Source organism: Primulina tabacum, chromosome 17 (assembly GCF_025594145.1).
Source record: "Primulina tabacum isolate GXHZ01 chromosome 17, ASM2559414v2, whole genome shotgun sequence".
Classification (NCBI taxonomy): Eukaryota; Viridiplantae; Streptophyta; class Magnoliopsida; order Lamiales; family Gesneriaceae; genus Primulina; species Primulina tabacum.
Genome location: NC_134566.1, coordinates 15,586,328 through 15,600,370, shown reverse-complemented (window position 1 = coordinate 15,600,370; position 14,043 = coordinate 15,586,328). Strand labels below are relative to the sequence as shown.

At 39.3% G+C, this 14,043-nt stretch overlaps 1 pseudogene; it reads left to right on the top strand.

Moving 5' to 3' along the window:
- Positions 1-1,488: 1,488 nt before the first annotated feature.
- On the top strand, positions 1,489-6,825 carry LOC142531159 (casein kinase 1-like protein HD16; annotated as a pseudogene).
- Positions 6,826-14,043: the final 7,218 nt, after the last annotated feature.

Here is a 14,043-nt window from a genome sequence, read left to right as displayed (position 1 = left end):
ACTCTCGGTTTTTTTTCGTTGATGGTATGAGATGCCTATAAATAGAGAAGATTGAGGTCCCTTAGCACACACATCTCATAAGAAATGTACACCATCTACAGAGAACATGAAGTGCTTAGAAGGCTTCAACCGAAAGAAAATAAGAGAAATCAAAAATTTTCAATGGCCGGAGGTAATTCTAGATCCGCTTCCGCATATTATATCATGTTTATATATATGTGCAGAAACATGATTTTTGAGAAAAATTCTGACAGTTTAATGATGACTTGTCCGTATGGTTTGTTTATGATCTTCCTATTAGTTTTCTCCCGTTCTTCCAAGCGGTTTGGTCATCTTCCACAATCAAGATCGTGGGTAAACTTTCTCAGTCGCATGTGGTCTTCTCGAACCAACTGAAACTCTAATTGACATTAGTAGAATTTGGGTTTTTTCAAAATGACCTTTTCATTTGAATTCAAAACAGCGAATAACCCAATATTCTTATCGGGCAGTAATTTACACATATCACGTTAGTTATGTCAATTGCACTGGGTAAACTCTGTGTGACAAACTCATCTCATGGATAATTTTGATGGTTTGTTAATCTACATAATTTTGCATTTGAGTTAATAGATTTAAATAATGATTCAAATTATTTTTCGAAAACTCATAAATACGTTGAAAAGAAAAAAAGGATTATTTTTTCCTAAATAAATTTAACCAATCCTATTTCACATATTCAAATTTATCATTCCATTTTATATAATCAATTAAAATAAATTTATTCTATTTCCTAAACGTACTTAATTATTTGAGAAAATTGTAATTTTCAACATCTATATATTTTTTATTTTTTATTTTTTATTTTATATGTTGTCCAAATTGAGTGTATATCTTCCAACTTTTTATAATTTCAGTTATATTTCATCTTAATGTGATGCGACACTACACAAATGAGCATCGGTCAATTGCTATAATCGAAAAATGATCATGTTTGCAAAAGAAACAAAAATAACAACGTATAACTAACATTTAACAAAATAAAAAAAATATAAATTTCAAAAAAAATCAAATATATAAAACTAAAATTACAATTTTTTTCGACCATGTTAATGTTTTTCGAAATCTCTTAAATTTGATATATCCCAAAAATATATTGTTAAATATGAAATTATTTTACATCAAATTCACAGAAACCATCCATCAAGCCGTTGGCTCCAATCGAATCGACGGTCAAAAATTATATTTATTTTTTGAAACTCAAAAATTATATTTATAAAAATATATCGATACCAAACAAGCAAAATGGCGCGCCTCCTTCGGTATAAGCGAAATCTATTTCTTGTCAAATTCTTGGTGCATTTCTTTAATTATCTGTGAAGCCCAACGATCAACCGGATATCCAAGTATTGCTACTCTTCAAAATCATCTCTTGTCTACTTTTTTTTTACTTCAATCCAATTCCAATTCTCGGCACGTAATTTTACTCGTTCTTGATTCATGGTTCGATTAATCAATATGCCCGTCTTTCTTTCTTGGAAAATCAGCGATGTTTCCGTACATGCAGTCAGGGGCCAGCCGAAAAAGTATTGATATATTGTTTGAACGGACTGGTTCTTGAAAGGCGATTTAGTAGTTGAAATATTGCATTTTTAAAATGATTACATAGAGTTCTTTATAGACAGTTCATGTAGATATGTTATTGGGATTTATTTTGTTTTTATTTTTCTTGAATCCGGGAAAAGGGGACTTTGATGAGAGAAACGGAGGAAGAAAAGCCAGCGGATGGCTGCGACAAATACAAACATAGAAGTGATTATGAATCAGCCAAGGCTGCAGGTCTTCCTGAAATTGTGAGATCATAATATCAGATTATGTTCCAAGATTTTTATGAGTTTGTTATCTTTTGAGTTGTGGTGTTGTCGTTTTTTGTGCTGTCACATGCTTGTTGGGGTGAACACGAGTAAAGATAAATTATACGTGCATTCATGATTCCGAGTTGAAATCTATAATGACTGCTAGGAAAGTGATTTAGATTTTGAAATTGTTAAACATTTAATTCTTAGATAAATTTTCGGAACTATGCCAGCTGTTTGAGATTCAGGTTTGAAGACGAGTATAAACGCTTATATATGTACATTTGATGTATGAACCATCTTTGTTTCCTGGTTATCTTTATATGTTCGCATGTATGGGCCTTTTTATATGTAAGAACCAACTAATTTGAAGGGAGAGCTACAATTTAGCTTAGTTTTGGTAAAAAACGTGCAAATCTTTTTATTGTTTATTTTTCAGTTTTCTGGTCTTTAGTTTTTTGGGTGTGATATCCTGTGACACAAAGTGTCGAAGAGTTATTCCCACACTTAAGAAAAACAAGCTCTTGCGTTCTTCTAGAACCTATTGGAATTGGAGACACTCTCATCTTTAATCCATTTCATGACTCGGTCATTACAGATTCAGATTGATGATTCGCTGACGTATAAAATTGAAAAGAGGCTAGGTAAAGGAAGTTTTGGACAGGTGTATGTTGGTCGCGCGATAGCTGGTGGTAGCATTTCTAGAGGAACTGGTCGTGAAGCTGCAGAAGTAGGCATTCTAGGTTCATTTAATTCTGCTGGCTCTCAATGTACACATATATTCTCCATCATATTGAAATACCTCTGCTTGAACTTAACAGGTGGCTATAAAATTTGAACATCATTTGAGTGAAGGATGCAATTTTGGCCCGCCTTATGAATGGCAGGTTTATTAGTAAGAATCTTCAACCTATTCTGTTGTGAATTCGTCTCATTGATTTTGCAAGTAAATATGTTATGAATTGTGACGAGCACAGTAAGATGGAGGAAAGTCCTGGTATACCACGAGTGCACCATTTCGTTCGGAAGGGTGACTATTATATGATGGTATGTTGATTACAACATTTATCTGTTCTTCTTTTGTCTGGTAATATTGTTTTAGGTTTTCTTCCTATATTCTTCCTTTTGGTTTCTCAATTTGAAAGTTGAAGTTGGAGAATTAATTTGCAGATCATGGACAAGCTTGGACCAAGCTTGTGGGACATTTTTTGCAGTAATCCCCAAGTGTAAGTGTAACAATGCTGTGGTTTCTCTACCATTTCCAACAATGAACGTTCTTGGTTGTTTTTTTTAATTGCTCAACTAAACTTTTATCTTGCAAAATCCAGGATATCTTTTACAATGGTAGCTTGCATAGCTGTCGAAGCTATTTCTATACTGGAGGGGATGCATTCCAGAGAGTGAGTTTTCTTCACCATTTGTGCAAGTCCGGGCAAAACTTTGGGGGTTCTATGTTTATTTAGTTTTTATGTTATTATGATTCAGCCTGTGTGTTCAAATTGGAGTGTTTTTTATAGTTATTTTATGCCAGGTTGTTAGTTTGCAGATTGTATTTTCAGAATTTTAGTATGTCTTCTTTTCTATGTTGATGCAATGATTTTATTTTTATGTTTACTCCCTGCCTCTCCAGATCCACCAACAGCCCAAAAAAAACATGAAACTTCTAAGTGAAAACACAATGAGTTCATTCTTCAATGTCTAAAATTTGAGTTTTGTCCAGATAATCAACCCTTCAGAATCAATAAATACTGAGCCATAGTTTCAGATTTGTTTTATTATTGCTTGCATCTTCTCAATTACTCACAAGTCACAAAGAGTAGTGGATGCTTGTTGTTCAATTGCAGACTTTCAAGACTTAAGTTAAGGAGACTTTTGAAAATGCATCACATAACTTGATGTGTTCCACTTTGAGAAGTGAAGGGAAGTTTGAATTGCATTTGATCTACCTTATATTCTCTTTGAAACTCTTAGGTGCGGTGAACTGGTAAATTATACAAGCTTTGATCTTCTTTTTATGCGTCTTTCTCACGGATGATGATGTGTAGATACTTGCATGATGAAACATAATTGATCTTTTCATTAATTACTTGAAAAAAACTGACAGGTTTGTCCATGGAGACGTGAAGCCTGCAAATATATTGCTTGGTCCTCCAGGGACCCCAGATGAGAAAAAACTATACCTTTTAGATCTTGGTTTAGGTACCTGATTTTGTTTCTTGTCGATTCATTTGTATCTCTTGCAATACCTAAGAATCTATTGCAAGTACTTTTTGCATCACCAGCCTCTAGATGGAAGGATGCCAATTTCCAACTCTAATTTGCATGTGCAATATGACCAACGACCAGGTTTGTTCAGGTATAGGCATCCAAATAACTTGAAACTTGTAGGGAAACCTCATTGTTTCTATCCATGGTTTTCATCCCTTTTGTTCGGGACACTGTTGTTGAAATGTGTTTTTTATTGGCTGTTAGGGGAACTCTCCGTTATGCTAGTGTTCATACTCATTTAGGTCGAACTGCTAGCAGGAGAGATGATTTAGAATCTCTTGCTTACACACTCATATTCCTTTTGCTGGGGGGATTACCTTGGCAAGTATTCGAGGTCAGTGTCCCGAACTACCCGCGCTGTTACTTTTTTGTGCCTATCTTCTCATTGTTCTAATCACATAATCTGTTTCAAACATTTTTCTGCTGTAAAATAGGGTGATAAGAGTGGGTTTCTTGTTTGCAAGCAGAAGATGGAAATTTCACCCGAGGAACTTTGCTCTTACTGTCCACAACCTTTTATGCTGTTTATGGAATATGCGGTAAATTTGAAATTTGACGAGGACCCTGATTATGCTAAATGTATCTTCTTGTTTGATGGAATCGTTGGGTCAGAGCCAGATTACAGACCAATCAACATCGAGGGTGCACAAAAAGTGCTTACTCCTAAGTAATGACTAAAAAGTTTTCTTTTTATGTTTATTGGATGATAAAATGTACGAGTGACATGTAGTTTGGCTTACCTGTTTGTTTTTTAAATGAAGCTTATAAATAAGGTTGGTTACAAGAGAGATTGGCTTGAAGATGAAGGTGATGAATAACCTAAAAATTATCCACTGTATTGGCTTGAAGATGAAGGTGATGAACAACCTGAAAAGAAAGTTTGCTTCGGAATACCTGCAGTACAGTGGATAAGCGTTTATAATGGTTGTAAACCCATGCACCAAAGGTATTTGACCCCTTCATTCTCAGTTCAATTTCTTCAAAAGTTTATTTTGAGTTTCAGAACATCTTGTTTCTGTTTGTTGTTTTCTAGACAATATTTTCTAAAAATTTATTGAGAATGAGAAGTATTTATGTATTATTTTTGAACTGAGATATATTTTCAGATGGATATCAAATGATATATATTGAATTCTGATTTGAGAATTATGTAAAATAATGGATATATAATTTTTTCAATAGTATGTTTGATATTTAAAGTTTTTAAATATAGAATCTTTGATAAAACATAAATAATATTAGAATATTTATTGGAGTGGTGAAGAGGATGGAAAATCAGTTTTGGGGAGGAAAATGAAAATGTGAATACAAGGTTTTCTTTTATTTTAACAAATGGAGAACTAATCCTGGAGCAAATATTACTTATATAGTTAACATTATACTTCTGGTGACTTTCTATAGGTGATTTGTTTAAACATTGAGTTTACCTTTCAGTTTTTATTTATTTCCTTTTTTTACTTTTCTAATGTCGACTTCACGCTTGATTGGCTACATTGAAGATACCATTATGATGTGATGGATTCAAGGCTTGTCCACCACATTGTAGAGGGAAGAAACCAATGCTTATTCATCAGAGCCGTAGCATCCTGCGAAAATCTGTGGGCACTTGTAATGGATGACAGTACTGGCTTCACCGAACAAGTTTGCAGGCTATCTCCTCTCTTTCTTGACAGGGTACACACTACCTTTTGGTTTTTTCCCAACCCTTCCAATGTGTTTTATAATGCATTGATGTAGAAAACTATACTGCTTTTACTCACTTCTGTTTGAAATTTTAGAGCATACTAAAGTTTTCTACAAGATAACATTCTGTAATCAAATTCGATATTGTCAAGATTATTATACATATTTGATATGGTTATATGGTTTTGGATATATTTCCTTTTATCTATTAAAATATGTGTTTTAACCTATGAGAATAAGTTTTACTCTCTAAACATTGATCAAGCTAAGTAAATTATGTGTTATGTTCTCTATTTAGTGTACATCTCTCTATCCTTTAGAATTCAACACTGCTAATTTTTGGGTTATGGTAGGAATGGATATACGAACAATGGGACGAGAATTTTCACATCAGTGCAGTTGCTGGAGCCAAGGATGGTAGTTCGTTGGTTGTATTGTCGAAAGGTAACTTAGTGTTCGTCTCTGAATATATTATTTTTCCAAACGGATCTCCTAAATTTTTCGAACTTGACTCAAGGACGCTTTACACGGAACAGAGTTACAAAATATATGATTCATTTCCATATAGGTGGGTAAGCAAAAAGTGGAGTGAAGGTTACAAAGTTACGTCCATGGCCACTTCAGGCACTAGATGGGCAGTTGTTATGTCTCTTGGTGCCGAATTTTCAAACCAGGTTTCCCCATGAGCAATGGTTTAACATCCTGATTATTAATTTCGTGCAACCTAGACTGATTATCCCTTTCATTCTGTAGGTTCTAGTGCTAGATTTCCGGTATCCTAGAGAAGAAATTCGTCACCGCTGGGATAATGGCTACAGCATAACTGCGGCTGCAGCAACCACTGATCAGGCGGCGTTCATTTTAACTAGATCAATTTTTAATCCTATGGATGAAATACAAGAAACAACATGTACATCTACCTTTCCATGTTCCAATATCGCGGTTAGTTAGCCTTAATCTAGAAATCCCTTTTTTTCAGCAATCATATTTTTATATGTTGGAACTCTCATGACATTAGGATTGATTGCTTTCTTCCTTTTTTCTTTTTTTTTTTTCCGGGGCTTGTTAAAGGATATGTGGAACTCCCAATAACGTACCGTACTTTTAGCATTCAAAATTTGCGGAAAAATTTAAAATTTTCTTAAACATAAAATAACCTTCAAAGGTTGCCATAAAATATCTCAACCAAGTCCCCCATAAGAAATGGTTGTTCAAAATAACCACAATAAAATTTGCTCACAAAAGGTTTGCTCAAAGTATTTCCATCAAAATATGAAATCAAAGTAATTTAACTTTTGCATAAAATTTAAACATGGCGGTCCTCGGGTTTAGCCTCCCGCTCAGTCTAAGCCTCCTCCTTGGTCCCCACCCCTTGTCTCAACATGATCATCCTCACCTGCATCGATCAAGTCTAGTGAGTCTAAAGACTCAACACGTATAAACTGGAAGTAACGAATAATACGTAATAAAACCACATGCAATTTCAAAATAAAGCGTACATACTTAAACTTGAACTTGCATAACGTAACTTGAACATACGTACATACATAGACGTGCCATAACTTGAAAGCTTTCATAAACATACTTGCATAACTGAACGTACTTAAACATACATGACTTTATTTTGCGTAGAGGCATGTTTCAAAGCAAGTGACCCATAACATAATAAATGCCTGATCAGACAAACCACAGTACTGGGCTGACAGGGACGTATCCACTGCCACATACATGAGATCCCCGTTCATAATTTAACGGGCTGGTTGGTCCCCGTTCATAATTTAACGCTTTCCAACCTCGATCTAACCCGTTCATAATTTAACGGGTGGATTGGTCCCCGTTCATAATTTAACGATCTCCAATCCTAACATAATTTGGTCACAAGACATTTAGCATACCTGAAAAACTTAAAATATTTTCTTGCACGTCAACATACTTACTTGGTGTTGAGGGCTTCGTTGGACTTCGATCGGGGCCGTTGCTGCACGTACTACCATGAATTCACATACTTAAGTTGCATAACTTAGACGTAGGTAATCCTGCTTACTTACGAGTTCATTCAATTCCTTAGGACGTTCTAGAATTCCCATGGCTCGACCTTGTAAATCATTGTACTAAACCATGACATCAAACCTCAAACATGTTATAATATTTTTCGCAAATATGAAGGACACGGACCCCGTGCCTACCTCCGTGTAGGGGTCCGTGTAGACTCGGGTGAGAAGGCTCGAAAGGAAGGGTGGACACGGACCCCGTGTCAGGGTCCGTGTGGGGGTCCGTGCAGACTCTGGAAAAATGCACTCCGGAAGGAACAAAGGCACGGACCCCGTGCCTGGGTCCGTGTAGGGGTCCGGCTAGCCTCGGATGAAATGAAGCCTGCGAGAAATTCTTAATTTGCTTATTACTCCCAAGCTTGATTGTACGGACTATGAACGGACACCTCGAGACCCATCCTAGTATACCATAACACTGACCCAAGCTTATACTATTGCCCCAAAACACCCACATATCACAAGCAACCCAATAACCCATGAATGCGACTTTTGACAACAACACGATTTATACGCCCATCCAATCTCTCAAGTGCCTAACGACACGAAACGACACCACAATAACCATCTTAACAACATGCTAAACATACCTAAACACAGCAACGATCACCCGTCGATTCCCAACGAAGCCTGCAACAATAATATCTCAAAACACAATTTACGTAAAAGTCGCAGTTTGAGCAGTCCCACAAAAAACGACATAAATCACTCAATTTTTATCCAAATAACTCGAATTATATATCAAATCGAAGGTATCAAAAATTTCTACATTTTTCTTATTGAAAGTTTTCTCAAAATCTCGACCGAAAATTTGCAGTTTTAACAAGAACAGTAAAAACGTGATTTAGATCTAAAAATTTTCTTTCAAAATCGATCCAAACAATTAACCGCTCAAACTATGAATATCATACATGAATTTTACGCATAAAACAACGCAACACATAATATGACATGATCGACGCAGAAAGAACAGAATATACGTGCCTTTTGATATCAAACTTTACCGAAACGACGTCACCGGAGCGGAGATAGAACCGAGGTTGATCCGGAGCGATTGTGGCGCTAAAATTCTTGAAGAAACACACGAAAATATTGCTGGAAAGTATGAGGGGATGGGGCGGCTGCCGTTGGGAGGAGAACCCTAGGTTTTCTTTTCTCAAAGTGATAAAATTCTGAATTAAAACCTGTGTGTGTGTGTTGCCGTGACTAAGTGTGTGTAAAAGTGTGTGAGTGCGTGAGTTAAGGGGTAAAACGTGTATGTGTGTGTTTAGGTAGTAAGTTAGGGAAATAAATTATGCTTAGTAATAATTTAATCACTAATTAAAAGTTAATCAAACACTAACTCAAAATTTTCTTGGAAACAATATACACACAAATTTTTAAATAAACTTCTTAATCAAAATAAGACACACAAAAAAAATGCTAATTTCAAGAGTTTTAAACCCTTAAAATTACTAACTAAATGATTTAGGTTTAAAATGCTGAAACTTAATAAATTAATTTAAAACACCCCAAACTCAACTTAAAAATAATATACCACATTTTAAATTGCCAAAATCGTCGCCGGTCTTTTTCTCAATCCCGCCTCGAATGATCGCCTGAGACATGAAACTCGACGGACATTTTAACGTGCATCACAATAAACATGAATAATTTAAAATAATGCATTCAAGTAAATCATGCATGGCTTAAAACTCATTTTAAAATTAATTAAATGATTTACTAATTAAATGAATGCATGGTTTAAACGTGTACTAAATTTGGGCACTACAGTTCCTCCCACACTTATAAAAATTTCGTCCTCGAAATTAAGTCTTACCGAACAACTCCGGGTAGCGAAGTCTCATATCTGCCTCTGACTCCCACGTGGCTTCTTCCACTGATTGGTTTAGCCACCGAACTTTGACTAGCTTAGTCACTTTGTTCCGGAGCCTACGCTCTTGCCTGTCTAGGATTTGGACTGGTCTCTCCTCATAGGACAGGTCTGGAGCCAACTGTAACGGCTCATAACTCAGAACATGCGAAGGATTAGCCAAATATTTCCTCAGCATCGAGACATGGAACACATTGTGCACCCCGGCCAGGTTCGGCGGAAGGGCAACACGATAGGCTAGTGTCCCAACTCTGTCCAAAATCTCAAACGGTCCAATGAACCTCGGACTCAGTTTGCCTCTTTTCCCAAATCTCATCACACCCTTCATGGGTGCTATCTTGACGAATACGTGATCACCGACGGCAAACTCGAGATCTCTCCTTCTCTTATCAGCATAGCTCCTCTGACGGCTTTGGGCAGTCTTCATTCTGTCACGAATCTTGACCACCACGTCTGCAGTCTGCTGGACTATCTCTGGACCAAGTTCTGCTCTCTCACCAACTTCATCCCAATGAACTGGCGATCTGCACTTCCTCCCATACAACGCCTCATAGGGGGCCATACCAATTGATGATTGGAAGCTGTTGTTGTATGTGAACTCCACTAGAGGTAGTCTAGACTCTCAAGTTCCTTGAAAATCAATCATGCAGGCTCTCAGCAAATCCTCTAAAATCTGAATCACTCGTTCAGACTGACCATCTGTCTGCGGGTGAAAAGCTGTACTGTAAAGCAACTTCGTTCCCATGGCTGCATGTAAGCTCTTCCAGAAGGACGATGTAAACCTCGGGTCCCTGTCGGACACAATCGAAACTGGGAACCCATGCAAACGGACTATCTCCCAGATATAAAGCTCTGCATACTGCGTCATGGAGAAGGTCGTCTTCACTGGTAGAAAATGCGCTGACTTGGTGAGTCGGTCCACTATAACCCAAATGGCATTAAAGCCCCTGACTGATCTAGGCAGTCCAATGAGGAAGTCCATCGTGATGTTCTCCCATTTCCACTCTGGGATGGGGAGTGGCTTAACCAATCCCGCTGGCCTCTGATGTTCTGCCTTCACTTGCTGACAAGTGAGGCATTCAGACACAAACCTGCGGATGTCTCTCTTCATCCCTGGCCACTAATACAGAATCTGTAGGTCCTTATACATCTTGGTACCTCCTGGGTGGATAGAATACGGAGATGCGTGTGCCTCTGCCAAAATATCCTGTCTGATCGATTCACCGCTAGGCACCCACATTCTACCTCTGTATCTCACAATCCCATCTGACACTGTATAAAGAACACTGCCCTTGGCCTCATCTTTCAGTCTCCATTTCTGTAGCTGCTCATCTGAAGACTGTCCTGCCCGGATACGGTCTAGCAAATCAGATTTGACTGTCAGATTAGACAGCCTAGGAGCTCTGCCCTCACGATAAATCTCTAGACCAAACTTCTGAATCTCAGACTGAAGAGGTCTCTGCCCTGACAACTGCGCTACAACAGCCACCTTCCTGCTCAATGCGTCTGCGACAACATTAGCCTTTCCCGGATGGTAGCTAATTTCGCAGTCATAATCCTTCACCAGCTCTAACCACCGTCTCTGTCTCATATTCAGCTCTTTCTGCGTGAAGAAATATTTCAAACTTTTGTGGTCAGTGAAAATCTGACATTTCTCGCCGTATAGATAGTGTCTCCAAATCTTTAATGCAAACACCACGGTGGCTAACTCCAGATCGTGAGTCGGGTAGTTTTTCTCGTGCACCTTCAATTGTCTGGAAGCATAAGCTATGACCCGACCTTGCTGCATCAATACTGCGCCTAACCCGAGCTTAGATGCATCGGTATAAAGCACAAATTCACCTTGCCCTGTCGGCATGGCTAGCACTGGCGCCGAAATAAGAGCTTGCTTCAAAGTGTCGAAGCTCTTCTGGCATTCATCACTCCATACAAATTTGGCATTTTTCTTGGTTAGTGAAGTGAGCGGCACTGCTATGGATGAAAATCCCCGAATGAACTTACGGTAGTAACCGGCTAAACCCAGAAAACTGCGGATTTCTGATGCATTCTTTGGCTCAACCCAATCCTTAACAGCTGCTACTTTCGCTGGATCCACCTCGATTCCACTGCTAGATACTATATGCCCCAAAAACGCTACTTTCTGCAACCAAAACTCGCACTTACTAAACTTTGCAAACAACTTACGGCTCTGTAAGGTCTGTAAAACTGTCCTCAAGTGCTGGCTGTGCTCCTCATGGCTCTTCGAGTATATGAGGATATCGTCAATGAATACTATGACGAACTGGTCGAGGAACGGCTGAAATACTCGGTTCATGAGGTCCATGAAAATAGCTGGAGCATTTGTCAATCCAAACGGCATCACCAAGAATTCGTAATGCCCGTATCTGGTCCTGAAAGCTGTCTTGTGGACATCTGCATCCTTCACTTTCAGCTGATGGTACCCTGATCGAAGATCTATCTTAGAGAACACGGTAGCTCCCTGCAATTGATCGAACAAGTCTTCGATTCTAGGCAACGGGTACTTATTCTTTATCGTTACCTTGTTTAACTCACGGTAATCGATGCACAGCCTCATACTCCCGTCCTTCTTCTTCACAAACAGCACCGGTGCGCCCCACGGTGAGAAACTGGGACGGATGAATTCCTTGTCGAGAAGCTCCTGGATCTGCTGCTTGAGTTCTAACATTTCAGCTGGAGCTAATCTGTACGGTGCCTTAGAGATTGGCACTGTGCCTGGCATGAGGTCGATTGCAAACTCCACCTCTCTCTCTGGTGGAAAACCTGTGACATCGTCAGGAAAGACGTCTGGGAAGTCTTTGACTACTGGCACATCTGATAGTGACGGAGTGGGCATGTCAGGTGTTGAGATGATGCTGGCCAAGAACGACTGACACCCCTTGGAAATGAGTCTTCGTGCCTGCATGCAAGAGATCATGCGCGGGAAACTCCTCCATCTGGCTGGCTCAAAAAGAAACTGCTCCATGCCCGGCGGTCTAACCAATACTGACCTCTTCTGAAAATCAATCAGAACTCTGTTCTTTGTCAGCCAATCCATTCCCAAAATAATGTCGAACTCTGGCATCGGCAAGACAATCAAATCAGCATACACCAGGTGGCCGTGCAATTCTAGATCAATATCTCTAACCACGCTAGTAGCTGGCAGCTCTTCCCCTGATAGGACGGTTACTGAATAATTCACGTCTAGGCCAATGGACTTGAGGTCCAGATGATTAGCAAACGTCTCGGATATGAAGGAGTGAGTGGCTCCTGAGTCTATCAGTGCAGTTGTGGATAATCTCTTAATAAAAATGTTTCCTGAGATGCGTTAGCACACACAAAACTTATGTCCCCAAAATTACTAACATACCTCAAGCATAATAGAGCTCAATATCCTAAGCCACACAAAATATTACTAGCACGCTAATAATCCCAAGCAAATTTCCACATGTATGGCAAAATAATACTGAGATTAGCTAGAAAAGGTTACCGGTCAGTAGTGTATTGTCTGGGTTCGCCTCCTGAGCATGCATGGCGAAAATTCTCCCTTGAGTCGGTTGCTTCCACTGCGGGCACTCCTTCAGCATGTGGTCGCTAGCTCCACACTTGAAGCACTTTCCTGATCCATATAAGCACTGCCCCGGGTGCTGGCGGTTGCATTTAGGACACACTGGGTAAGCAACGGGCTTCTGAGGTGCCCCCTGCTGCTGAATTGGACCCTTGCCCTTTGGTGGTCCAGGATACGGCTTCTTTCCTGGCGACCCCTGATACGGTTTCTTGAACTGGGGCATCTGATGCTGCTGCTGCTGGTGTTGCGGCGCTTGATAGGGCCTCTTACCCTGTCTGTCCGCCTCTATATCCCTCAGATCCTGTTCTGCCGCCAATGCTCTAGATACGACGACCGCATAGCTAGTAGGGCCAGCTACTCTCACATCGCGGCGCAGGATCGGCCGCAACCCATTCAGAAAATGCCTCAACTTTGCCTGTACATCATTTGCAATGAGGAGCACGAAGTGACACCCTCTCTCAAACTTCCTAACAAATTCTGCCACGCTACTGTCTCCCTGTCGCAGCGTCATAAACTCGCTGGTGAGTTTGGATCGTACCTCCTCAGTGAAGTACTTGGAGTAAAGACCTCCTTGAAACCATTCCATGGCAGTACCTGCAAGTTAACTGCCACTGACGCACTCTCCACCATAATCTGGCGTCCCCTGTCAGAAGGAACGTGGCACATCTGACCCTATCTGCGTCGGTCAGTTCCATAAAGTTAAAGATTACCTCTATGGACTTAATCCATCCCTCGGCTACCATCGGGTCAGTGGTACCCGAAAACTCCTTA